Source organism: Triturus cristatus, chromosome 7, assembly GCF_964204655.1.
Source record: "Triturus cristatus chromosome 7, aTriCri1.1, whole genome shotgun sequence".
Classification (NCBI taxonomy): Eukaryota; Metazoa; Chordata; class Amphibia; order Caudata; family Salamandridae; genus Triturus; species Triturus cristatus.
Window position 1 is genome coordinate 267360443 of NC_140590.1, and position 27541 is coordinate 267387983.

The 27541-nt window shown below is 42.7% G+C and overlaps 1 long non-coding RNA gene across 2 annotated transcripts in view; it reads right to left on the minus strand.

Moving 5' to 3' along the window:
* Positions 1–23147: 23147 nt before the first annotated feature.
* The window catches only part of LOC146809375 (uncharacterized), a 51967-nt gene continuing 47573 nt past the window's right edge, over positions 23148–27541 (minus strand). For both annotated transcript variants that reach the window (XR_014966415.1, XR_014966416.1), the window contains exon 2: positions 23148–26154. This is a non-coding gene — a long non-coding RNA (uncharacterized LOC146809375). The remainder of the gene's footprint in view (positions 26155–27541) is intronic.

Genomic DNA, 27541 nt, shown 5'->3' on the forward strand with positions numbered 1-27541 from the left:
GGTCTTTGGAGTTGAGGTTCTGGGGTTACAACAAGGGTTCCCCCAGGGTCAAGGATGCACTCTTGTTACACCCTCAGCGGTACTAGGGCGGTCGGGTGCAGAGTGTTGAGGCCCAATGTTATCCGGTTGGTGGCTGCTGGCAATCAGGCCACTGGGTTGTGGGAGCAAGGCTCCTAGACTTTAGCTCAGGGCAAATGGGGAAACAAATTAGCACCAAAGGTGCACCCTCAGCGGCACTAGGGCGGCAGGGTGCTGTTTCGAGGTCGGATGCCCTGTTGTTTCCATTGGAGAACTTCCGGTTTGCAGAAGGACAGCAGGCAGGGAGACGAAGGACTTCTGGGTGCGACCACCACTTCGAGAGGTAAGTTGGGATTGGTTAGGCACTGTCGGTTTGGGCAGACAAGGCCGTGGGGGTCAGGTGCAGAGGTGCCTTTTGGGGTTGGATCTTCTTACCAGCTCCGGGTCGCTGTTAGGGGGGTCTTCCGGATTTAGGCTGCAGGTGTCGGCTGGAGGCTTGAGGTAGGTCAGGGATCACCGGATCTCGGTTCAGGATCACCGGAGTGACCTCCTCGTGGTATTTGCCCACTCGAGCTCGGGCCGTGGACGCCGGGTGCAGAGTGGGGTGGATTCGCGGTCTCCGGCTGCTGCCAGAGGTTGCAGTTGAACAAATCCGGTGTTCACGGGATAAGCAGTCTTTGGAAGTAAAGGCAGGCAGGTCCTCCAGGGTTTTTGAGGTCGCTGGCTGCAGGACACACCGGGATTTCGCAGGAGCAGGTTCGAGGGGGAGACAAACCGGTAGGGCTGGGGCAAAGTCAGTGTGCGTCTTCCTCTTGTTAGAGGCTGCATGGCTGTTTGGTCCTTCTTCTTCTTTTCTTCTTGTTTTTTGTCTGAATCTGAGGAAGCAAGGTTCAGGGGTGCCCCTAAATACTAGATTTAGGGGCGTTACATGTAGGTAAAAGGCAGGGACCAATGGGTCCCTTCCCTGGGGTGGGTACACCCTCTTTTATGCCACCTTCCAGCGGGAGGGGGGAATATGTCTGTCCCTGGTTGGCTGAGTCCCCCCATCTTCAAGATGGCATGGACTGAGAGTTGTGCTTTACCTCACCTCACCTCCCCCACCCGAGGGGTGGAGTTGGCAGAGGTGGGCACACCTCTCTTCCTCACTTGTTTTTCCCGCCGGTTCTCCGGCCCAAGGTGGGGGTCAGAACCAGTGGGGACCAGTTGCTGGAAGCAGCAATTGGCCTTGGGAAGCTGACAAAGGCGGCAAGCCTTTGAAGCTTCCCCTTCGTGAACCCTGCCCATCCTGAGGGAGGAGGCTGGGCACCTCGGCCCAGGATGTGCATTGTTTCAGGCCCCAGAGAGCAGCAGGCTCTCGACCCAGGGGTCCAGAAACATGTCTGGTGGTGGCAGCCGAAAGCAGCCACTCAGCCTGGACACTAGTGGTGGGTTAGTTTTCCGGGGGCATCCCTAAGATGCCCTCTGTGTGCATTTTTCATTAAATCCCACCCTGGCATCAGTATGGGTTTAATGTGCTGAGAAGTTTGATACCAAACTTCTCAGTTTTCAGTGTAGCCATTATGGTGCTGTGGAGTTCGTAATGACAAACTCCCAGCACCATATACTCTTAATGGCAGCACTGCACTTACAATATCTAAGAATGGACTTAGACACTGTAGGGGTACAGCGCTCATGCACCTGTACCCTCACCACTGGTATAGTGAACCCAGCTAGAGGGGTGACTGGTCTATGCCAGGGCAGTGGTTTGTAGGCATGGCACACAGAGATGTGTGCCATGTCGACTCTTCACTTTGTTCTGCACCAAAACACGCAACCTGCAAAGGCAGTGTGTGAGTGTAGTGGTGCAGGACCTCAAAGGGTGGCACAATAAGTGCTGCAGCCCTTAGAGGCCTTCTCTGGTCACAATGGCCTGGGTACCTGTGGTACCATTTACCAAGGACTGACCTGTGGCCAGAGATGCCAAATGGGTTAGTTTTGTGGAAAGAATACAGGCCCTGGGAAACATGATTGGCAAGGACTCAAGGCGCCTCAAGTAAAAGTGCATCAGTAGTCTGGCAAAAAGTGGGGGGGGGATTACTGCAACAGAAACCCACTTTCCTACAATGGTTCTATCTCCTGCATTGTTTACATTTTTTTGAGTAAACCTCTATTACAATGCCTGACTTCTACATCTATTGGACCTATTGTTCTTTCAGACCATGCCCCATTGATATCTGATTTGAATTTGATCCACCCTACTAACAGCCCTTAGAGGTGGAGATTTAATAACTCTCTTCTTTAAGATGTCCATTTCTCTTCTTACTTTCTTTAATTTCTTTCAGATTTTTTTTAGGTTAATGATTCTTTTGATTCTTTTGAAGTATCCTCACATCTATTGTGGCGAGGGGTTAGACCTAAAAAGTCCAGTCCAAACACCAGATAAAGGTTGCACAATGACTCGGATGCATACCTCTTGAGAAATTAGGACACATCTGTAAAATAATCATTATTGGGTGAAGAGTGAGCGTTGCCAGATAAAAAGATAAAAATAAACCAAAATCACTATCTTGGAAAGCCTCTAATTCTTGCAACATACGTATAAGAAAGACCACATGATAACGGCTTCCAGGCGTAGCAATACTATATAAGGGATCTCATAGAAAGAGCTCTTATCAAGTTATCCTGACTGGAATGCAGAGCAAGGCCAGACAGATTTCCCCACTACCAGTTTACTGATAACGGGGGCACCTGTAACTCCGGAGGTGGGAAGAATCTGGCCCATTACTAGTTGAACTATGAGGGTCCACTAAAAAATGAGGAATCACGGGGAATCAGTAATTTTGGGTTCAAGCACTTAGTTTGATCACTGCACCCCCCCATCCCGCCCCCACACACACAGCACCATGAGACCCTCATGGGTGAGTAGCCGCGCTTTACAAACACAAACTGATTGATTGAATCCCCCAGTAATTCCTCATTTTGGGCCACAGTTTCATCCAGAGATTTGGTTTGTTAGCAAGTGATCTGGAGTGTTTGCTCAGATCTCTTAATTCCGAACAGGCTGGTAGGTAAATACTGTTAACGGTCCCATTCGAATAAAGAGTTGCTCATAGCGAGAGCCAATGTGGCTGAAAAATCGAGCAGCAATTTGTGGTATGAGGAAATGCGGGTCATACCTAAAGGAGAGAACAGATTTATTTTCAAGGAGCATAAATTACATTTAGTGAAACTATGAATGTCATCTACCCCGCTCGCCAAGGACCCCTGAAGTCTTGGACAAGTTCATTTGACCATCCCTTCCTTTAGGAGAGCTTTATGCAATCTGTATATGCTGGCCAATAAAAACTGTTAATCTGTCTACGCAGGATGTCGCCAGACACCTGATGTTACATTTTTTCTTTTTCCTATTCATTTCATCTCCAATATCTTTGCCTTTCTCACTCCCCAAGCTATTCCCTCTGCCTGAACCTCCTCCCATTCTCTTCCATCACCAGAGTTCACCTGGCCACACACACGTGTGTCTCACAACCCAGCAATCCCGGCTCTCCCTTGACGCACCCACCTTGTGTTCTTCTACATCTTGTGGTAAGTGTGAAGCTCCCCCACGGAGCCGGGTTTGCCATGCCATGCCGTTGTGAGGGAATCCACGGAGTACTGGTGTAAAAGATAGCCTGGTCATACCGCCCGGTGAGGTGTAGAGCGGTGACATGCCCTGTGCCCACACATTGTTGGTAGGTGTGGGCACAAGTGGAGCTCATGCAGCGGGGCAGGTGAGAAAGCAGCAAATGAATGACCTGAGGCAGGAGACACGGCCAGGCCTCCTAACAAATCACTAATTTCCCTGGCAAATAAAACAGCACCTGCCGGTCCAGGCAGGGCCTGGGAGATGAAAACAAGGTGAGTTCTGCCTGAGACTGGACGCTTCCAGGGAGCCCTCCTCAAGGGCCTTCTGTTTTCCAATAATCAAAATTAGTTTTTAGTGACTTTTCTTTGTGCTATTTATTATCGATCTGAAAAATATATTGCAACTTGGATGATGTTAAAATGACACGAGTAATATTACAGTATGGATTATGAGTTGCTGCGCTGAACCTGATAGTACCCTTGGCAGCTGTAAATGCAATTATAAGAAAGTAACTGTATTTCAAGCTGGTTGTGTGCATTTAAGCATTTCTATTAAAAAAAGAAAATCCAAATTAAATAAACTCACGTTCGTTTTAATGAAGACCAGTGATGTGACCATCGCAGCAATATGTGCTATAAGGTTTAAATGCTACAATACCTATAGTTTACACATTTGAAAGAAGTAAGATGCACATGTACTACCAAACTGGGTTATTGACCTCAGAGGCACGCCTGAATGAATTTGTTTGGACTCGAGTCCATAGACATACACGCATCTACAGATGATGTGTTTGTCCACTGAGCTATCTCACCGACTGATTGTTTTACATAGGTTTTCATTACAAGGGAGTCTGTTCTCCGTACAATCACCAAGGGCCAGGTCTGGCTTCAGTTTCATGTGAAACTTGAATAATAATTAACCCTACAGGCGTGAGGGCGTTCCCGCATGCTTTTCCTTTCTTCTGGTTGTTTCTTTTCTGAGGCGGCTTTCATCAGGTGAACAGCTGTTCGGACCTTCAAACGTCTTCCAAATACTGGCTGGTTAAGTTAGGTTAACCTACCCTGGCAGCCAGAAAAGCAGACTGACTGAAAAAACATAGTGCTTACCGACTAATGAAGGAGACAGTGTAATGCCACAGGTAAAAAATCCAGTCCTGATGGTAGGTCACAAAAGGAGACAGGGCGGTAACAAGGAGGGGTTAGGAAGCCTCATTATCAATCAGAAGTCAGCATTTACCATGGACGATGACGCCAGCCAATGAAAAATATAGGCGGGCTTCCACGGCACTTCCACATCTGTCCCTACTACAATATGCCTCGCAGAGCGGGCAGCGCAGGCGCTGCAACGCTAGGCCAGACCTAAAAAGTAAGAATCCCAGTTTTATGCCTCTTAGATCGAAGATAATCTTAAACAATTATTATCTGCCAAATTCTAGTTTAATAAGCTATCTACGACCCAAGCTTCTTCTATTTTGCTTAAGAGCAGCGCTAGATTTTATGAGGAAAACAGCAAGGTAAGGAAGCTCTTGGCTAACTACCTTAAGGTAAAGAAATAGAACTCTTGTATTGACTCTATATGTACTGTGACAGGAGACACTTTATATAAAGATGCTGATATTTTGCAAGAATGTAAGAAATTTAATTCTGATCTTTATTCACCAGAATTCATTCCTCCGGAGTTATCTATTACTTCCTATTTGCAATCCACCCCAAAACCAGAAATTAACCAAATTGATTTCTCCACTTTGGAAACAGAAATCTCCTTGCGAGAAGTATTGAATGCACTCTCTCTTCTTAAAAAGGGTAAGTCCCCAGGTCCTAAAGGATTTACAGTTTAAATATTTACTTATTCTTTTCATGTATCTCATTGGGAGAGGAGTTGGCCTAACGGTTAGGGTGCTCGACCTCGGACCTGTGGGATATGTAAAGCGCTCTGATACCTGATTGGATTCGGGTCAAGTTCGTGCTATATAAAACTGCAACAACAAAAAAAAGCATCTCCAAAATGCTACAGGATTTTCATTATTTTTCCACTTCTTGCATGCAGTACATTTCAAGAAGCTACCATCTGTCTTATTCCAAAGGTGTGAAAAAAGGGGAGGTAGGGAGCCCTACAACATTGGTTTTGTGGTCTGACCCCGAATGTTTTTTTTCTTTTTCTGTATGCTGAATAGTGTTGGTCCTAGCTGGCAAGAGTCAACGAGTTTGGCCTCCTCAGGACGAAGCAGGACCGAAATTATCCAAGCTCTCAAAGGAATACAATAAATGCATTTACAATATATAGTTTTTTGTTCAAACTCTAAAATGAGTAATGAAAAGTGAAGAAATGAAAAATTAAAGAGTAGGTCTATAGTTATAAGTCTTGTAAGATAGCCCCTTACAAGAAACATTCTTATGCATGCCATTCACACCAATAGTGATGTTATATCACATCCACAAATGCGCCAAGATTTGCAATTGAATGTGAATTTTATCTAAAATGTGTGACATTTGTTAATCCAGAAAGGGAAAAAAGGGAAAAAACATTGTGTACCTGCAACTCAGGGTTTTATAAGAACCATACAATGGTGGGGACGGACCACAAACTCTGTAAGAATCATCATCCCATTTCTCTTGCAATTGTTGATTACACGATTTTTCTCAAGGTATTAGCTTTATAACTTGATCCTCTGCTGCCAAATGTGGTAAAGAACAGGTGATATTTGTAAAAGGATGATTAACTTCTGATAATGCCCGTTTATTCTTTAATCTGCTGAGTAAGGCTCCATCTTTTATAACTCCTTAGGCTGCAGTAACAATTGATACTGAGAAGGCCTTCAATCGATTTAACTGAGATCTTTTGATTCATTAACTTAGATAGCACGGTTTTGGTCCTTATTTCATATCCTTGATTTCTTTATTGTATGCTTTCCATAGGGTCTCAATACTGGTTAATAAACAAACCTCTGCCTACTTTACTTTACATCGGGGAGTTCGTCAAGGTTGCCCTTTATCACCACTTTTATTTATTTTAGTGCTGGAATGTTTTTTTTCTCGTATTTGCCATAATTCCTTAATTTCAGGTTTCTCCTAGAACGATAAGCAATTGCAACTTACTGTCTATGAGGATGATATACTTTTCTTCATTTCATATCCTGATAGTACTATGTCTCCTCTTCTCACTGAAAATCTCATATTTCTCAGCAGTCTCTGGATATACAATTAATCCTGATAAGACTGAGATTCTTCCACTCAACAAGTATTGCCTTTGAATATGTGACGTTACAAAGCCACACATTACATCGCGGTAGGTAATAACGCGATCGTTACAACAACCGCATTGTTACAAAGCAAGTCATTTCTACGACTTGCACTAGATGGCCGCAGGACTTAGGAATAGTATAAATTACTATTCCTACTCCAGTTAGCGGAGCAGCAGGAAATGTGTTGGATATAAAATCCAACACATTCCCTGTTGTTGCACGCCACCTAGCGCAAGTCGTAGAAACGACTTGCGTTGTAAATGCACGCGTGGTAACAATGCGGTTGTTGTAACGGCTGCGTTGTTACCTACCTGCGGGGTAAGAACAGCGTTGTAAACGCTGTTTCCCATTGCCTTAAGTCTTCCTTTAGGTCCTCTGGGTTTCTTTAGATTTCTTCTCAGATAAAATACCTGGGTATTATGGTTCACCAATGATATTTCTCAAACGGTGCGTATTAATCTCAAAGAAAGCTTGAATAAAGTAGAATCTTTATTACATTACTGGAATCCCTTGTTTTTATCCTGATCGGGTCGCTTAGACTCAATCTTAATGATGATTTCCCCGATGTTATTATTTATGTTTTCCATGATTCCAAGCCATATTTCTAAACTGTTTTTTAAAAAAATCGACTCTCGGTTTTTAAGGAAACAGAAAAAGTCAAGAATATGACAATCTAAACTCAAACGTTCTAAGTCAACTGGTGGAGTAAATGTTCCTGGCTTCCATAGATATCATCATGCCTTTTGCTTACGCCAAGCAGCTCTTTGGCTCCAAACTGAACTATCCATTTTGTCCCTCTTGTGGCTGGTGGTGGAGATCTCGTTGATTCTCCCCTTTACTCCACAGGAAGTTCTCTGTAAGTTCCCCCAAAAAAGGCAGGAAATGAGGATAATAAATTAAGTTTATTTCCAATTAAAAAGGCGGTCTGATGAGGAGCAATAAAGTGCAGACTCTCGCTAACAGCTCAGCTTCAAACGCTCGTCAACTGCTTACTCAACATTTTAAATAATACCTCACAGAATCTAATGACCCAACACAATGACAGACATGCATTCTGAATATTCAATACACAACATGTCCTTTTTATTTATTTTAACCTTTTACATCATATTAGGCAAACGGACATAGCAAAAGCAAAATGATCCCCAAGAGACTAAAGAAACATAACATAAATAAATTCCTAATACATTTCATTTCAAATTGTAGTCCTCTAATGTTTTAGGTAATTTGACAAATATTTTAATATAAACCTGCCTGTTCATCTCTAATAATTTCAGTGGAAGAAGGAATTGAAGAAGGCACTTCCATACAAATGGCACTGTCTGTCACTAGAGAGTTAGTGTGTTCTGAAGATCTCAGCTCGTGTTCCCCATTAACCTCACTGGCATCACTCAACACACTTCCCATTGTACCATTGTGGACATCAGGCACCTCTTTACCTGAAAAATCACCAAAATATGCACCATCCATGCTTCTGTCTTTGAACTATTTTTCTTGCCAAGGATTAAGAACTACAACAGAACTCTTATTCCACCTCCTCTTCTGTGTAACAACACTGCACTGTTTGATACTTTTTCCACTTGCACAGGATTAGAAATTTTCAATGTACCTTTGAGATACACATCTGGCTTAGATATACGTTCCCAGTCTCCCTCCTGAATACGCTTTGATTTAATCCAAAGTACCATGTCATGATTCTCTTTGTTTTTTACTTGCATCTTACTCAAATTTTCTTTCACTCTCTACAAACTCATCCATTCTAAAATTATCTTTGTGAAAATCTGGGGTCAAAAGGGTGTGACAGTCCTTGCCTGTAATGAGAAAATATGGGGCAACCCCCATTGTAGAATGAGGTGTAGTATGATAACTCCACAATTTTTCTTTTAGAAATTGACTCACATCCTCATTGTTAAGCACAGCTTGAATGCCTGCTTTTAAAAATGTGTTGCCCCTTTCCACTTGACCATTGGCCTTGGAACAATGCAGTGGCCCCATTTTGCTTGTAAAACTTTCGACCTGAAACACATTTGTCAAAAATGTAATTACTTCATCAGTATTGGGGTCTCTCACAAAAGTGTGATATATCTGCTTTGAAAAATTGTCAATTAGCACAATCAAAAATCTCTTCTTTACATCCCAAGACATTATATGGACCAGCAAAATCAATAGAGCTATTTTGCCAGGGTCCTTGTGGAATAACTTGGCAACTGACTGGCTCACAAGATTTTCCAATACTTGTCCGAATTCATACAAATAGGACAGGTATCAATAAAACCTTCAATAGTGACGTTCATGCCTGGAACCGATAATATTGTTTAAGTAACTTCTTTGTACGTGACATTCCAGGATGTCCATGGTGAACTGTTTCTATGAGTTTGCGCCTAAGTCCCTGTGGTGGCACAAATAAATCATGACTCAACAATATGTCATTTTCCAAACTCAATGCACTAGAAACCTGGGAAAAACTTTGCAAACCTGAAACTAGATTCCTACTGGGTGGCCAACCTATTCACCACATAATGTTTAACTCTCATCAATTGTTTATCCTCTTCTGACATTTTCAACCACTCAGACTCATAAATAATACCATGACACCTGGCCAAAACATCCACCACTGCAACAACATACTCATGTTGATCCAAAACGGGCTCACTCTCATCAAGTTTCTGTGGCAACCTGGATAAATAATCCGCTGTAATATTTGTTGCATCTCAAAATTAAATTCCTGCAATCTTGCAATAAATCTCTCCAACCTTGAAAAAGCCTTTCCTGCTCTCACTTCATCCATCACATCCACTAATGGTTTATGATCAGTGACTAACACAAACAACCTTCCCCACAAAACACCTTTCAATTTCCTACAGCCAACACTCTATAGTGCTAGAATGTAGCTCTACACCTCTCAAAGCTCTCGAAATAAATTATACTACCATTTCTTTGCCATTGATTACTAGACTGTACACAGCTCCCAACACCACTGAGTTGGCATCAACTGGTACATAAGACTTGCCCTGCATATCAAATGTGCTAAGAGAAGTAGCTTGTGCAATCAAAGTTTTAACCTTTTCAAATGCATCATCACGTATTTTAGTTCAAACAAAAGACACTCTTTTCTTCAGTAACTGATGTAACGGTTCCACAAATATGGCATTCCCTTGTACAAACCTTGCATAGTAGTCCCCCAATCCTAGGAAAGATCTTAAAGACTCTTTCTCATACGGCTTTATAGCATTAGTAAGGGCACTGACCAAGTCTGCTTTAGGATGAATGCCTTCACACATTATCCTATGGCCCCAAAAATCTATATTTTACCAAACATTTGCACTTATTCCTGCTTACTGTCATGCCTATGTTTCCTAAAGTATGAAGTACACAGTCTAACAATCTCTCATTTTCTTCACTTGTCTTCGCAAAAAAGAGTATGTTATCTTGGAAAGCTTGCACTCCCCTCAAATCCTGGAATCTATTAGATTTTGAAAGACACTGGACGCTGATGCCAACCCAAATGGTAACCTTTTAAATCTATAAACCCCAAAATGAGTCACAAAAGCTGTCAAGTCTTTAGAACCTCTTCCAAAGTCACCAGATGATAGACTGACTTGAGATCAATAACAGCAAATATTTTGCTCTTTTGATTGCTGCAAGAAAATCTTGATTTCTGGGCAACGGATGACTTTCAACAACAATATTTTTGTTTAGTGTTCCCAAGTCAACACATAAACGCAAATCTCCATTCTTTTTTAAAGCAATGACGATCGGGAACAACCACTCAGAACTATCGGTGGATTCTATGATACCCTCTGCACATAAAATATCCAGGTGTTGTCGGGGTTGTTGAAGAAACTCCTAATGTTAGTATACCCACTTTGTGCTGGACTGGTACAGCGCCTTCCTTCAATTTAATACGATGTGTGAATCTTTCACTTGACCAACTTTATCAGTAAACACACCCTTATACTTTTCAATCATCTTTTCTACATGAGAATGCTGAATCTCAACATGACTGAGGGTGAGTTCCCTTAAGAAAATGGGACAATTTGTCCCCGGGCATAATATCACTCCAAGTTTTCCCAAATCATACCATACAACAATATCCTTGCCATTGACTGCCACATACATTTTCCTAAAAGTGGCATTTCCTTGAAATTAAAGTTTGTCCTCAAAATACCCTATGTCAATATCAAAGTTACTAAATGCTTTCAGGTTTATATCTGGGTTTTTTTAATTTTAAATGAAGATTTTTCCACTTGTCCATAAAACTGTCCTCGGACACAATGCTGATTAAAGAACTCGAATTAGCCATTACACCTAAGGGCACTACTCCATCGTGCACTTCTCCCAGTGGCGCTTTGAATCCTGTATTAATCACACTTATAGTGGCATCATCATAGATTGTGAGAACCATATTCTCGAAAACCTCATTCACATCTTCCACTGTCTTTACACTTACACTTGTACCAAATCTCACACTCCTACATCCATTCTTTGCTGCTCTTTCACCCCGGCTACAACCCAGCAAACACCAGAGTTAAAGGTAAGGAAACTGATGCTATCTTTTTTTAGATTGGAGTTAGGGCTATGTGTGTGGTCACTGTACATGGTGGTTGGGGTGGGTGCACATTCTGAACATTGTACCCTCAGTGGATGGAATTTACTAACAGCCTTAGCCCTGTGATTTGGGCAATAACGGTTGTTAAAGGCACTATCTATCCCTTGCCTTGTTCAAGGCCCTCAAGCAGTGTCTGTTTCAGTGCCTTCAGCAACCACTATGGCACACAGAGGCAGCAGGCAGTAAGGCTGTATTTTTAGCAGTCATGTTGTGCAAAGGGGAGCTGTTGGAGATTTATTGCGATACTGCACAAGATATATGTATTTATACTGAAATTTGATATTATTGCACCGCACCTTATATGTTGTACTTTGATTATTGACAGGTTTCTTTAATATATATTGGTAAGGTCAGCATCGGCATCATGAATACAGTACAAGAGCTGATTACAAGGTCATTCCAGGCACGGCCACTTGAAGAGAAACTACATTTAAAGCAATTAGGACCTCATCGGCCTGACATAAAACTACAGCAAACTTCCCAGGACAGAGGAAAAATGTCCACACGTACATTCTCAAACACCTGGTACACAAAAGCTGATTGGCTTACAGGGTGCCCTTTAAGAAATTCTCTGTTCTGCTTCCCCTGCTTGCTGTTTGGTGGTGAGTTTTCTTGGACAAATCAAGGAGCAACAGACTTGAAGCATTTGTCTGAAAAAATAAAGAAGCATGCACACACAAGAAAGCATATGGAAAACCTGACGAGACTGGGAATGTTGGGGGAAGATGCACCGATTGAGCAGCAGATAAGTGATGCATACCGCAAAGCAATACAGAAACACAATGAAGCAGTTGATAGGAACAGACAGATTCTATCCAAAATAATTGATTGCATTCGTTTCTGTGGTGCTTTTGAACTGGCATTGCGAGGCCATGATGAATCAGAAGGTTCCCCAAATCCTGGAATATTCAAAGGCCTTGTGGATTTAATAGCAAGCATAGACAAGGATATGGAAGCACATTTAGCAAGTGCTACAGTCTTTAAGGGCACCTCTAAAACAATACAAAATGAACTCCTTGAGTGTATGCTCGAAATTATGAGAAGCCATATTGTGCAAGAATTGCAAAACACAGACTTTGTGATTATTCAGGCTGATGACACCACTGATGTGGCCACTAAAACACAGTCCGTATTAGTGTTTCGGTACATTGACAATGACAGAAAAGTTGTGGAGAGGTTCTATGGTTTCACACATTTAAGAGACTCTAGTGCAGAAACCATTACTGCAGCTATACTGCGTCAACTGAGCTTAATTTTTCCAGAGCTGCCTAAAAAAAAATAACTTATCGCGCAAAGCTATGATGGTGCGTCCGTAATGAGTGGAAGCCTTAGTGGAGTTCAGAAGAGAATTCGAGATGTGTACCCTAATGCTCATTATGTGCACTGTTACGCTCACCAACTTAATCTTATTATGCAACAGGCAGTATCAAGGATCACCGAGACACGAATTTTCTTTCAGGATATAGGAGGCATGGCAGCATTCTTCTCACGTTCCCCCAAAAGAACAGAAGCACTTCATGAGATTGTGGACAAAAGCGTTCCAAGGGGATCCTCAACTCGTTGGAACTTTAACATCCGTACAGTCAACCTAATCTATGAACATAGAGAGGACCTTGAGAAATGTTTTGGCGCTATAGAAGACAATGATGAGTTTGATTACAAAAGTCAGACTGAAGCCTGTGGCTTTGCTAGAACACTACAAGACAGAGAGTTTCAGTTCTTACTGTTTTTATTTCATGATATAATGGTAGCTGTCGACCTGTTATACAATCAGTTACAAGCACGAGAGATAGATACTGTCAAAGTGCAAGTATATACTACTATGTTTGTACAAAGCATAAGCAAAGTGAGAGATGGGGTTGACAATTTAGACAGCAAACTGCCAGAGCAATCTACTTTCTCAAACCGCAGGAAAAACATCACCACTCTGGTCCGAATTGAAAAGGAGATATGTAACATTGTAATTGTGCAGGCAAAAGAACGTTTTTCTTTCACAAAACATTTGGTGAGTGCCACATTATTGCAAAGTCAACAGTTTGCCAAATATGATGAATCCTTCCCGGAGCGTGCTCTGAATAAGGCTGTGGAGGCTTATCCTATGCTCAAAAAAGAGGAGCTGAGAACTGAGTTGACTGTACTGTACGCAATGCCTGTGTACCGGAAGGCCACAAGTGCCTTGTCTTTGCTGGCTTTAATACATAAACGTAATATGGAAAAGTCACTTACAGAGACAGTGGCTTTACTTAAAATTGTCATAACCACTCCTATGACAACAGTCGAGTCAGAACGATGTTTTTCAGCCTTAAAGAGGAGTAAGACATTCCTGAGAAACACCATGCTTGAGGAAAGACTCAATGCTTTGGCAATGCTCTCTGTAGAGAGCAAGCTAGTTCAGAAAATCCCGGACTTTAACATTAAAGTTATTGAAAAGTTTGCTGCTCTTAAAGAGAGACGTGCTGATTTCATTTACAAAAAGTAAACAATGTTGAATGTTGCTACTTTGCAACCAGTTTAGTTTGTTAAATAAAAAACATCTGTGAGTGAGGTACTCAGAAATGCATTGTATCTCGAAGTCTGTTATGAAGCTCTGTGGTTATACTGAATAAGCAGCTACCTATGTTATATGACATCTCTTTATTAATGTTATAACTGCACTTTCACAATTGCTTTATTAACCTTCCTGCTTTCTCAAATTTGCTTGAAAATGCACCATTTTTCTTCTCTTTTTTCAAAATTTTCTTGGGGGGAGTACATTATGGGGGTTCGGGCTCGCTCGCTACGCTCGCTCCCAACGGTGTAGTATACCAATCATTTTACGCCCTCCACTTTCAAATGTCACCAGCCGCCCCTGGTCAGTAGCAAAGACCTGGAACGCCATGAAAAACATGCACCTGCTGAACGCTCCATCCTCTTGTCATACAAATCCCAGCAGCTGTCAGCAAACGCGGAGCACAGGTAACACAATCATCCAGTTAATTACAGTACCCCAGTCACGATGAGTTGCGTGGAACAAAATCAGCGATGTTCGATGTTTAAGTTTAACATCATCAAATGCTTCTGGTACATTAGCAAGTACCAAGAACCAGGCAGTTCCCTCCTTCACAGTGGGCCAAATCCGCAGTCGCCTTTCTAAGATTCAAAGAAAGGCAGGAAACCTGTGGATGATCAACAACATTTATTTTCAAGTAAAATGGCCCTTTGATGAGGAGCAATAAAGCGCAGCCGCTCCCTGTCAGCTCAGCATCAAACTGTCCCCCACTGCTTACTCAACATTTCAAATAATATCTCAAAGAATCTAATGACCCAAACAATGACATACCATGCATTCTGAATATTTAATACACAACCTTCTCTCTTTCGCCACCCCTTTTTATTTGACATCCTCTCCACTCTTCAAACACACTTGCTTTTTACTAAAACCATGTGCGTGCTCTATTATAACTTCCTAGGATGAGTTCTTACGGTCCCCTCTGTTATACAATAAGTGAATCAAATATAAAAACAAATCCCTCTCCAGGAGGGAGATCCTGGAAGACTAGATGAATTATTTATTTCAGCACAGTGAGCCACTTTCATGCCCTCGATTTCAGAAATCCTTTGAATGTTCCAACTCCTTTCTTTTCCACTTTACCCTGTTAATATCAGATGCGTTGCTGTCTTTGGAAGTCAAATCCCCTTCTACCTCTTCAACCAAAGCCATGGTAGACTTTCTAACTTCCTCCCCAAAGGCATCTCACATTTATATCTTTCCTCTGTAGGCTTTTTGAGAGAGAAATTTCAATAATGGATGGTATTTTTTCAGAGAATTTAAAACCACCCTGAACATGCTGTTTACCCCATGGCTATGTTCCCCATAGACATTCAGTTTCTTATTGTAATTGCATTGACCGTATCTATTTTTATTTTTGAATGATCAGTTAACTACTATAGTTTAGTGGTTTATTATCTATATATATGCTTCTATAGCACTGAATCCTTGGGTTTGGCCATCCCTTTTTCCACCCATCTCCTCCCCATTTTCTTTCCCATACTGAGGGCCTGATTTAGATTTTGGCAGAACTGGTCCCACCATCGATTTTTGTCGGTCTTCCCTCCCGCCGGCTGTATTTAGATATTGGCGGGACCTTGGAGGGAAGGGGAGAGGTGTGGCGCAGCGGCCAGGGCAGCTGACTGCAGAGCACAGGGCTCACGGTTTGATCCCTGGCGCTGGCGGCAGCTCAGCCCAGCACCATGTGACTCTGGGCAATAGCTCGCTTGAGCCCCGATGGCCCCCAGCGCCTTGAGACCCTTAGGGGTGATTACTTCGCGCTTTACGGGTTATTATTACTATCGCAGTACCGCCACCTCTGCCAGAATCTTGCTCCAACGTCGAAGGCGGCAAAGGCAGAAGGGGCTCTAGGAGGGAGTCCCGCCAAGATTCCTGCTATCCCAATTACGATGTAGCTTTCCGTCGAGGCACCTGTGAAAGGCAAACCTCCAAGCTTGGGTTGGCGGAAACGATGAAAAAGAGGTGAAACCCCATCGTCCAGGTCCTTCCTGAGCTACTACCACTTGACCACGGCACTCAGCCACCCCTTTGTTGCCTGAATCTAAGGTAGGCTGCCTGTGGTAACATTAGCTTTCCCCTTGTGTATTTTTACATTGCTCTTACATGCAATTTTTCTATGTGTCATGCATGAGTGTACCTTTTACCACTTATTGAGGTAAAATATACACACCTTTATTGACACTTAAAATATTTTTTTATTAGTGGTGGTGGTGGTTGTGGGTATTGTGCTTGTGGTGCCTGTGGGTGTACATACAATAATGTGGGTATGTTGCTGGTGTGCAATGTTGTGTGACCAAAGGCATTACATATTGCCTACATATAAATTATGACACATTCACTACATATATATGTATATTGAGCTAATAATAAGTAGTATTTATCTCTCTCCACACCAGCAGTGTCTCACTCCATCAGGACTCTGCCACCAGGACACCACCAGCACAACCGGAACATCTAAATCGGCATGGCGCAAGCCCACTGGCTTCACAGTGATGGAGTACTGTTAGCCAGCACAGAAGACCGCCTCTGTGGCGGGAACCTGTCTATTGACGCAAAATCTAAATACGGCAGGTGGACCGCCATCAGCTCGACTAAGAACTTGGGACAGTTGCTGCGGCGGGACAATGGTAGTCCCGCCAAGATTTAAATCAGTGACTTAATATATAAAATGTTTTAAAAAATTGTTTTTTTTTATATTTATTCAATATTAGTCAGTAGTATCTCTTATTATTGCATTACTTGTTTATCGCTGTATTTTTTCAAGTTTTTATTGACATATAATATTCTCTACTATTACAATGAAATGTTTTGTCATACCACTGTGTTCCTAGTTTTAATAAAGCCTTTTTGAAAATAAAAAAACAGAGGCAATTTTTGGCAGGAGACAGCAAAAATAAAGTCATTTTTGGCTTTAAAAATCGGAAGTCTCCCGCCTAAATCAGGTCTTTTGGTATGTATGCTCTACACTGAGCAAATATAAACAGACATGAATTTAAAGTTCCCATCAGGTGTGACATTCAACCTGTTATGAGTAAAGGTTCAATTGATGATCCAAATGCGACCCTCACAATCAGAGGGGCTTGCAGTCTCTGTATCTAAATCTTTTGCAGCAGCGTTGAATACAATTTCAGAGTTTGTTTAGATGCATGCTATAACTCACTTTGTACCAGGACGCCAGAATGTTTTATGGGACAAAAATGAGATTAGATTACCTTTTTGAGCATATTTGAAGGCCACTGTTTAAGGAATACTAGGATTCCTATTGGGCTCTGAACTTGTACAGGCTATATTGAGCTAAGAAGAACATTTACCTTCTAGCCGGATTCAACAATGCAACTGAGACTCTTACAACATAAGAAGACGCGACTTTCACTTATTTATCAGGAATAAAACCTTCTGCCATGAAATAATCATTGGTAAAGCCAATAGGTCTCACTTATTAGCTTTACCAATGTCTTTTAGCCACGTTGTACAGCAAGGCTAAATGCTAGTAGCATAGAGTAGAGTGGTGTAGAGGAAAGTGGAGTGGAGTAGAGTGGCTTGGAGTGGAGTGGTATAGGGTAGAGTGGCGTAGAGTGGAGTGGCTTAGAGTACAGTAGAGTGGCATAGATTAGAGTAGCATAGACTGAAGTGGCGTGCAGTTGAATGGGTAGAGTGTCACAGAGCAGAGTGGCGTGGAGTGGTGTAGAGTTGAGTAGCATAGGGTGACGTAGAGGGGAATGGAATGCGCAGAGTTGTGTTTAGCAGAGTGGTATAGAGTAGAGTGGTATAGAGTAGAGTTGCATTGAGTGAAGTGGCACTAGATAGAGCACAGCGGCTCACAGTAGACTGTTCTAGAGTGGATGGGGTAGAGGGGCATGGAGTAGAGTAGAGTGGCATAGAGTGGGGCGCACTGAAGTGGAGTGGGGTAGAGTACAGTGGGGTGACATAGAATGGAGTGCAGTAGACTAAAGTGGAGTAGAATAGAGTGGCATAGAGTGGATGATATCGACTGGGGTAGAGTGGAGAGGCATCGAGTAGCGTGGAGTTGAGAGGAGTATAGTGGCGCAGAGTAGAGTGGCCTATAATGGAGGGACATTGTGTAGCGTGGAGTGCCATAGAATGGAGTGGCATAAAGTGGGGGTGTAGAGTGGGGGGGCATAGAGTGGAATGGCGCAGAGTAGAGTGGCATTGTGTGGATTGGAGTGACACAGAGTGGAGTGGAATATAGTGGCATAGTGGTGAGTGGCGTAGAATAGAGTGGCCTAGCATTGAGTGGAGTGATGTACAGTAGAGGGGCATAGAGTAGAGTAGTGTAGAGTGGCGTGGAGTGGCGTACAGTGGAGGAGTATGGAATATCATAGAGTAGAGTGGCATTGTGTGGAGTGACAGAGAGTAGAATGGGGTGGCATAGAGTGGGGTGGAGTAGAGTGGTGTGGAGTAGAGTGGCATAGAGTGGCATATAACAGAGTGGAGTGGTGTAGAGTGGTGTAGAGACAAGTAGCATAGAGTGGCACTGTGTGGAATAAAGTGGAGTAGCATAGAGTAGAGATGCGTAGAGTGGAATGGCATAGACTAGACTGGTTCAGTAGAGTGGAATGGAGTGGCATAGTGTCATAGAGTGGAGTAATGTAGAGTGGCATAGAGTAGAGTCCGCAAAGTAGAGTGGCATAGAGTAGAGTACAGTAGCGTAGAGTAGAATGGAGTGGTTTAGATTGGAATGGTGCAGTGTGGAGTGGCATAGAGTGGAGTGCTGTAGAGAGGTTGAGTAGAGTGGAATGGATTGGCGTAGTGTCACACTGTGGAGTAATGTAGAGTGGCATAGAGTAGAGTGTATACATTAGAGCGGAGTACAGTAGCGTAGAGTGGAATGGAGTGGTTTAAATTGGAGTGGTGCAGTATGGAGTGGCGTAGTGTGAAGTGGCATAGAGTGGAGTGGTGTAGAGTACAGTGGAGTGGCGTAGAGTGCCATAGAGTGGCATTTTGTAGTGTGAAGTGGTGCAGAGCAGAGTGGAGTGGCATAGAGTAGAGCACAGTGGCGTAGAGTAGAGTGACATAGAGTAGAGTGGAGTGGAGTGGCGTAGAGTGGAGTGTAGAGTATTACAGTTGTGGGTAGAAGATGACATAAAGACAGCAGATAGGGTGAAAGCAACATAATAGGAAGTCATATACTTGTGTTAAAAGTAGAAAAACACATTGCACACCCAGGACTAATACTGAAACTCTTATAAAATACGCATTGGCAAAGTCAATAGCACTCGCCTATGCAAGAGTTCTTGGCTTTAGCAATGTGTCTTAGCCATGTTGTACACCAGTGTGGCTGCTGTTCAGCATGGCTAAAAGTTAATGGCTATAGTGTCGCAGAGTGGAATGGAGTGTTGTACAGTGCTGTGGAGTAGAGTTTTGTTGAGTGGAGTGGCGCAATGTGGCATAGAGTGTCGTACAGTTGAGTGTCATAGAGTGGAGTGGAGTGGGGAGACGTAGAGTGGAGTGTCATAAAGTGGGGTAGAGTGGAGCAGAGTGGAGTGACAGAGTTTAGGGGTGTAGAGTGGATTAGAGTGAAGTGGATTAGATTAGAGTGGATCGGAGTGAATTGGAATGAATTGGATTAGAGTGGAGTGGAGTGGGGTGTATTAGAGTGGAGTAGATTGGAGTAGATTGAGTGGAGTGGACTGAGTGGAGTACAGTGGATTGGAGTGGATTCAAGTGGAGTCGATTAGAGTGGAATGGAGTAGAATGGAGTGCAACAGAGTGGACTGGATCAGAATGGAGTGAATTAGAGTGGAGAGAATTAGAGTGGATTATAGTGGAGGTTGATTGGGTTACAGTCTATTAGAGTGTATTATATTGGATTAGAGTGTAGTGGATTAGAATGGAATGGATAGAAATTGATTAAAGTGAATTGGAGTGAAAGTGGAGTGGGGTACAGTGGAGTGGGTTAGAGTGGATTAGAGTGCAAATGGACTATATTGAGTGGAGTGGATTAGAGTGGAATGGAGTGGATTAGAGTGGAGTGGATTGAAGCGGATTATGGTCGAGTGACGAGGAGAGAAGGTCAAAACAAATGCACTCACAAGGAGTTATCCTTGCACAATTGTTGACAAGTAGAAAGCTAATGAAACTCTGCCCCTCAAAGCACACAAAAAATGAATGTAACCCTTAAAAGTGGTTTATAAAAAAATGAATGTAACTTTATGTAATGTAATTTGAGATTTAGTCGAGTAAGTCAAACTTTCTTATTTATTATCATGCAATTTATAAAATTGTTCGAGGTATATTTGAGCAGATTTCTGTGAAGTGAAATGCTAATTGATGCCCTCAAATTATTGGGCACAATACCGTATTAGTGATATTGAGATGCATACAGCTACTCATCGTCATGCTAATACTGATCTAGTTAAGAAATCATTAGTGAACTGTTTGGCCATTGAGACTGACATTTATGCCTAATCTGTAGTAAACGTGTGTTTAAGGGTGGGCAACAAAGTTACTTAAGTTAAGAAACGTACATTCATGCAATTTCACTGTCTGATGAAGCTCTCCTCACTTCACCCCATCCTGTGATAAACCATGGGCATCTAAAATGGATCCTCATTATTTTTTAAATAATAGTGGGAGACAAACTTTCAGGGTAAACATCAAAGTATATCTGTTCCAGAATTTGCAGACTCTTCTTTTAGGATGTGTGCATTATTTGGTCTGTATATTTCCTCCTGTTTCTATGATCCAGACTAAAACATACATGCCTACAGACAGAAACCAAAATAAAGAAATACACTGTTTGCATAAGGACACACTCCCGCTGAAGTGTGCACGCCTCGACAGACTCACATTCTAAGTAAAAATGCAAACGAGCAAAGCACACATTCTTTTAGATATTGGTCACTTTGTTGTAGAACAAACAAACTGGTACATCAATTTGAGTTGTGACGCTGGTCTTTATTGCAGCTACAGCGCTAAGTGACTACCTCCCATGCTGGCCAGAGAAACTGTCAAGCATGGAACACTACATCTCAAACAATACATAGAATCTCACTGTGGTGAGATTCTAGCCCGACAGCATCACACGACCTGCCTTTCAACATAACACTACCTGAAGCAATATAACAGCGCTTCCACAAAGGCAAATGATAAAATTAACAATAATAACGACTCATGAGAATAAGATACTGACAACTAGGAAGGAAAACGAACAATAACGAATAGAAATACTAAATAAATTAAAAGCATAGTTTTCTCCAAACATGCCAGTCTAAGACATACCTAAAAGGTCCACAAAAATAGTAACAATTTAGCAATCTAACATTAATACACATAATCCTTAAGAAATTCTGGTTGTCTGAGTTCTCTCACTCCTTTTTTCCCTGGGGCAGGTAGGTTAGCAAGTCTGCCACTGATAGTTGGACTGGTACAAACCTCTAAACAGCCCTCAATATCAGACCGATGACTGGGTGTGGGTCTAAGTCCCCCAAAATCCACATCTCCCATCATCATAAAACTGCTACACCCTTCCTTCTCTCTCCAGCGACATTCTCCCCCATTTTGATACACCGCCACCCATCGATGGTTCCAACATTCACCATTCTCCAAAAACATATGAAATGTAAACACACGCTTGACTTTGTAAGGTTCACCAAATTTTGACAACCCTTTCGTGAACATCCATGCTTCGATCTTCACCCAATCACCTGGTTTCAATGTCCCATTCATACCTTCAATACTTTCCCTCATTTCTCCACTTTTCTGTCCACCTTGTACTACTCACTCTTTCATCCAAGCAGGAACCAATTGTGTACTCTGCCCCTCATAATTTCAAAATGGGATTTGGAAGTTGATTCTTGGACAGTGGCGAGATATGCCCACACCATCTCCTCAACCGACCTATCCACATCCTTTCCACTCTCAATTCCCATTTGTATGACTCCCTTCACCAAATAATTTGCCCTTTCAAACATGCCATTTCCCTGGGGTTTATAAAGAGAAGTGCAGTGATGATTGATCCCACATTCAGTTAGGCGCTTCCTCATCTCAATAGAAACACGTTGGGTACCATTATAGGTAATTCCTTACTCAAAACATATTCTGCTGAGGTTGTGAATGGCAACTCCTGTTGTGATCTCCCTCAGAACATTTACACAAACCCACTTGGAGAACACGTCTACAAGCACAAATGCTGTGCCAAGGCCTTCCTAGATTTTTAATAAGTCCCAAACTAGATTGCACTACCACCTTCAGCCTCTTCTCTCCTTCTTTGCATACAGAGCACTTCTCAGTCCAAGAAATAACCTGGTCATCAAGATTAGGCCACCAAAATTGAGCTTTAAGCCTCCGTTACGTTTGACCCAAATGCCCCTCATGGGCTAACACTACAAGTATAGACGCAAGCTAAAAGGCGGTACAAATATATCACCGAGCAAGCAATCTCCACACATGCTTAACTCATATAAAACCTTGATAAAAGGTCGCACTGGCACAGGCATGCAACTCTCTCTTCAATTTACGGATTACCTCCTTCAGCACATCATCCACCTCCATCACCTGACGCCATTCATCCACAGAAAATGCATCATCACTAGTCTCAAAAGCATCCAGCATTAAAGCAACAGCACCCTCACTATCACAGGATGAGGCACTATGATCATCAGTGCTGCCCTCTACATACATCCTAGACAAGCATTCTGCTTATATGTTTCTCCACCTAGGAGTAATTTGGTACCTATACTCTTGAATTCTGGCTGCTAATTTCACCAGCTTGCAGACCCTTTACCAGCTAAACCACGAAGGAGTATTTTAACCTGGGGTTTGTGGTCTAACCTTAGGATAATTTTTGTCCCCCACACATATGTACCATAGTACTCCACACCCCAAGCGCTTCTCTTTCAATCACAGAGTGATTTATTTCTGAAACGGAAAGAGTCCTAGAAAAGAATGCCACCGTCTTCTCCAGATTAACATGCCTTTGGGACGGGATGGCTCCTAAGCCTCTGGTACTGGCATCAATAGTTAAAATGGACTCAAGGTTAATGTCAAAGGGCGCCAATGCTCCAGCTGCACACATGTCCTTCTTGATTTTTACAAAACTGAGGAAGTGGATCTTTTCCTACCTCGCTCAGGTATGCTCACAACAAGGAAGACCAGCAGTCGGAGGTAACTGAAACATACAAAGATTTATTGCGCTCAAGCGGGTACACCACCTCACAGCTCTATGTGGCTATGAGAGAAGTGGACAACTTACACAGTCACAGGTGGCCTTATATATGTTTGTGCTGGAACAAGAGTGGGTGGGAGTAGGTATGAAGGATTAGCAACTGCCAAAGATGATTAATGATCCCAGGACAGTATCATGTACTGGTCAGGACCAGTTCCTCTGCAGATGTGTATGCGTGGCATGCAGAGCACAAATATAAGATTACTCACTAAATTCCATCAATCATCAGTAATTCCGTGGTCAACAGAAATAAAGCAGAACTGTGTATAACTTTTGCCAGAAATATAAACATAGACACGCCTGTGGTTACAGAGTCAGGCGCTCACTTCATTAATCATCTGGATATGGAACAAAAGGTCGCATCTCTTGTGTCAACAATAATTTGTTACCATCAGCAGTCTTTTGTTAGCTGTAATACATGTGATATCAGACAGTAGGAAAGTTAAACAACTGAGTCATTGACCTTGTGTCAATGTGCCCTGCTCTACTTGCACGTATCAAGAAAAGAACAAACATATGCTATGGGGTCATTTAATATATCAGCATTTCTTTGTGCAGATGGAGCAGATTAATATGTGCTGAGGTGGCTAGAAAAAGGCTAACAAAAAATGGTGACTGGGAAACACAAAATGGAGGAGCTTTCGTCCATTAATAAACCGTATTTCCACAATCGACCCTTTGGACGCAAGGTCCAACATTTTGGTGCGTCATCTAGCGCACATGCTCATAAATAGGCCGGCTGTTATAGTGGGCCCCATTGCGCTCATTCACATAATCAACTATATTCGCGCTTGATGGGGTGTTACAAAATCCCTCATGATGAGAGTGTTAGTTAGTGTCACAGGGGGCATTGGGGGTGGTTTCAACAGTCGTCCCAAACACTGACAACACATGGGTAGGCAATTAATGAAAATACAGCACCCAACCACTATAAGGAAGATAGTCACTAGGAACATTCCTATTTTCCAGCCCCATGCAGATAAAGTGTTCCAAAAGGAACCAGCAGGATCCCATGAGCCAACATCACTATGGACCTGTGTTCCTATATCATACAGTCTCTTGACAGCTTCCCTAACTGACGTGGAGGAGTCAGGTATATACGTGCAGCAGAAGGCCCGATCACCCTACAGACTCCACCCCGTTCTGCCAACATCATGTCTAGAACCATCCGGTTCTGAAGGGAAACTAATCTGACAGCCTTGAGCTCCACTGTGATGTTCTCAATAATCCATGCTGTCTCCTCTATAGTTGCTTCCAAGAGACGGGATAACCTGCGAATATTCCTGAAATTTATGGCAGGGCCATACCATGGAACAAACGCCGTCAGCACATCACCAGCTATCTCAGATACTGTATCTCCTTGATCAGCACTCCGCCTACCCCTTATAGTCTTAGAGGCTCTATTCACTTCCTGTGTACTTTTGACAGACATAGCTGGTGTTACAAGTCCTAGATGACAACAGCCACCCCAATTCACTGGTAGCCAAGTATAGGCCCTGGAACCACAAATGAAATAAAATGAGTCACCGACATAAAGTGGAACAGATATTTCCTGAGAAGTCACTTCAAAAGTCATATTGCAATTTGTACTATTCCCCATATTGGCAGTACCGTTACTTCTAATACATATACTCCCAAGCACACCACGCTGCCTAATTTTCAGAAAGGGTATTTTCATGGTGTCTCTATCAAGTGGAGGTGCACTGGCATTGTTTACCAAAAACAGTGAGGTGAATATATTAGAAAAGGGGAACGTTGCATTAGACAAGATGACTTCAGTAAAATTCCCTGTCTGAAGGATGTAACTTTGATAACGGTTGTACAGGGAGAATGTCGATGTTCTAGTGGTAGAACGGGAGGTGACCAGATTGCCAAGGACCCCTATTAGCTCTATTTTAAGCACTACAATGTGTAATGCATAGCAGGACGCTTCGAATGGCAGGGGTACTTGGAGAAGGGGTATTCCTTCATCTACATAGGCGGGAAACTGCATGCATATCCAGCAATTCTTTTTATCTATTACTTTATGGGTCTGATGAAGTAGGGTAAGAAAAGAGTTATGACGCATTTCCTCCCTGTGATCCATATCCTCGGGTGCTACTGTAACTGAGGGGACAATGTCAGAGGGAAGCTCAGAGGGAAGTGGGGCTGTTTTTGCTATAGGATGGTAGAGCTCTAGAAGATATAACAAGCCGATGACCAAAGACATTATACAGAATAGCAGATATAATATGCATAGTTTGGAGTACCAACGCCCTTTCTTGTTCAATTTGAGTGTGGAATATGTATCCTCCATGTCTAGCAAAGGGATGTGTTTGGTTGTTCTTCAAAATAGCAATACCATTCGTGATGTACAATCTCACATGTGCGGCAGTTCAACAGTGTTCGTTATAGGCCTCACTGTTACAGGCTCTACAATTGGTATTATTTGACAAAATTCAACCTCGCGCCCTCTCCTTCTATGGGTCTTTGGGCTTGGGAGGTATTCCTTTATTCTCCTGTCAAATCTTTATCAGCAGTGTCCTTATTTTACTAACCTCACTGCACAAGTTAGTCCTTTAAAGATGGCACTGTTCAGTGCGCGGCAGTTGGTGCTTGCTCCGCCCTAAGCACTCTTCAATTTCCTTGGGCGTAGATTGTATCCTGATACAGTTTACTTATTGTCAATCTTTGCAGAAGTGCAGTCACCAGTCCTTCGGTCAGAATGGTCCTCTTCCGGGGGCAATTTTGGCCAGAACGGTGGTGCTCTCTTTACGTTTGACAAATGAATCCAGTTTTTGTGTCCATCACATCGAACTGCTGTTTGTGTGACTAGCAAAACTTGGGACGGCTCCTTCCATCTGGGCTGTAAGCTGTTCTTCCTCACAAATTTTTTGGTCAGGACCCAGTTCCCCGGCTTGATGTCATGTACTTCTCCTTCCAGAGGCGGGCACCAAGTGTCTCTGACCTGTTGGCGAATGGTAGACAGGGCAGAAGTTAGTTCTTTACAATAATCCAATAAAGCAGAATGCGTCAATTCCTGCAATTTTGGTGGAGAGGCAAACCCATATACATTTGCTGGTTTCCCCATAACAAGCTCGTATGGAGAGAGCCTATTTTTGGACGTAACAGTTGTCCTCATGGAGAATAAGGCTAAGGGTAATGCATCTACCCAACCGAGAGTGCTTGATGCACATATTTTTTGCAGTTTATTTTTTAATGTAGCGTTGCAGCGCTCTACTAGCCCTGCCGCTTTTTGATGATAAACTGAATGAAATTGTTGCTTGAGACCCAATCCTTGGCATACCAGGTCCATTATTTTATTTGAAAAATTTACCCCGTTATCACTCCACAGACTTCTGGGCAAGCCGTAGCGGGAGAAGTACTCCTTTAACAACATCTTGGCTGTGCTTAATGCAGTGTTATCTTTCAAAGGGAATGCCTCCACCCAATTACTAAAACTACATATAATGACCAAAACATATCTTTTGCCATTGGCAGGGGGCATTTCTATGTAATCCATCTGAAGGCATTCAAAGAGGTATTCTGGCAATCTAAAATGACCGGGTGGTACTTGTATCCCTTTCCCCACATTATGAAGAGCACAGATCATACAATTCTTAGAAAGTTTTACAGCTGTCTTTCTTATAATTTTGTTTTCCCATATCTTTTCAATTGTATTTGTCATCCCATCAGCCCCCAGGTGTGCAGGACCATGAACCATCTGAAGCATGGGTAGGAGGAAACTATCGGGCAAGACCCACTTTGTCCCAAGTGTATTCATCCAAGCCCCAAGGTGTGTGTTAAAATAATATCCTTCCTTTACCCATTGCTTTCTTTCTTCTTCACTTGCAAATTCCTGAATCTCTTTTACCTCCTTGTAAGTATCGATTTCATTCTTCTCCTCATCTGCACTTGACACTACATAGGTTAAGGTGTACTCATTTAACGCAGTATGCCTCGCTGTTTTGTCGGCGAAGGCATTTACCTGACCTACATGGTCTGTGATTTTCTTGTGTGCACTACACTTCATAATAGCTAACTTAGTTGGCAATGCAAGTGCATTTAATAGTCTTGTAATCAAGGTGCCATGCTGTATTTTGGCACCTCCAGTGGTAATGAACCCTCTCTCGGACCATAATCTTCCGAAGTTGTGAGCCACCCCCCAGGCATACTGGCTGTCGGTGTAGATGTTTACTATTAATTTCTCTGAAAGCTCACATGCTCTAGTTAGAGCAATTAGCTCGGCTGCCTGAGCAGACATCTGTTGTATTTTACATGTTTCAACGACTGTTATGTTGGTTGTTATTGCATAGGCTGCAGAGGTAGTTCCATCTGGTCTCTTTAGACAAGAG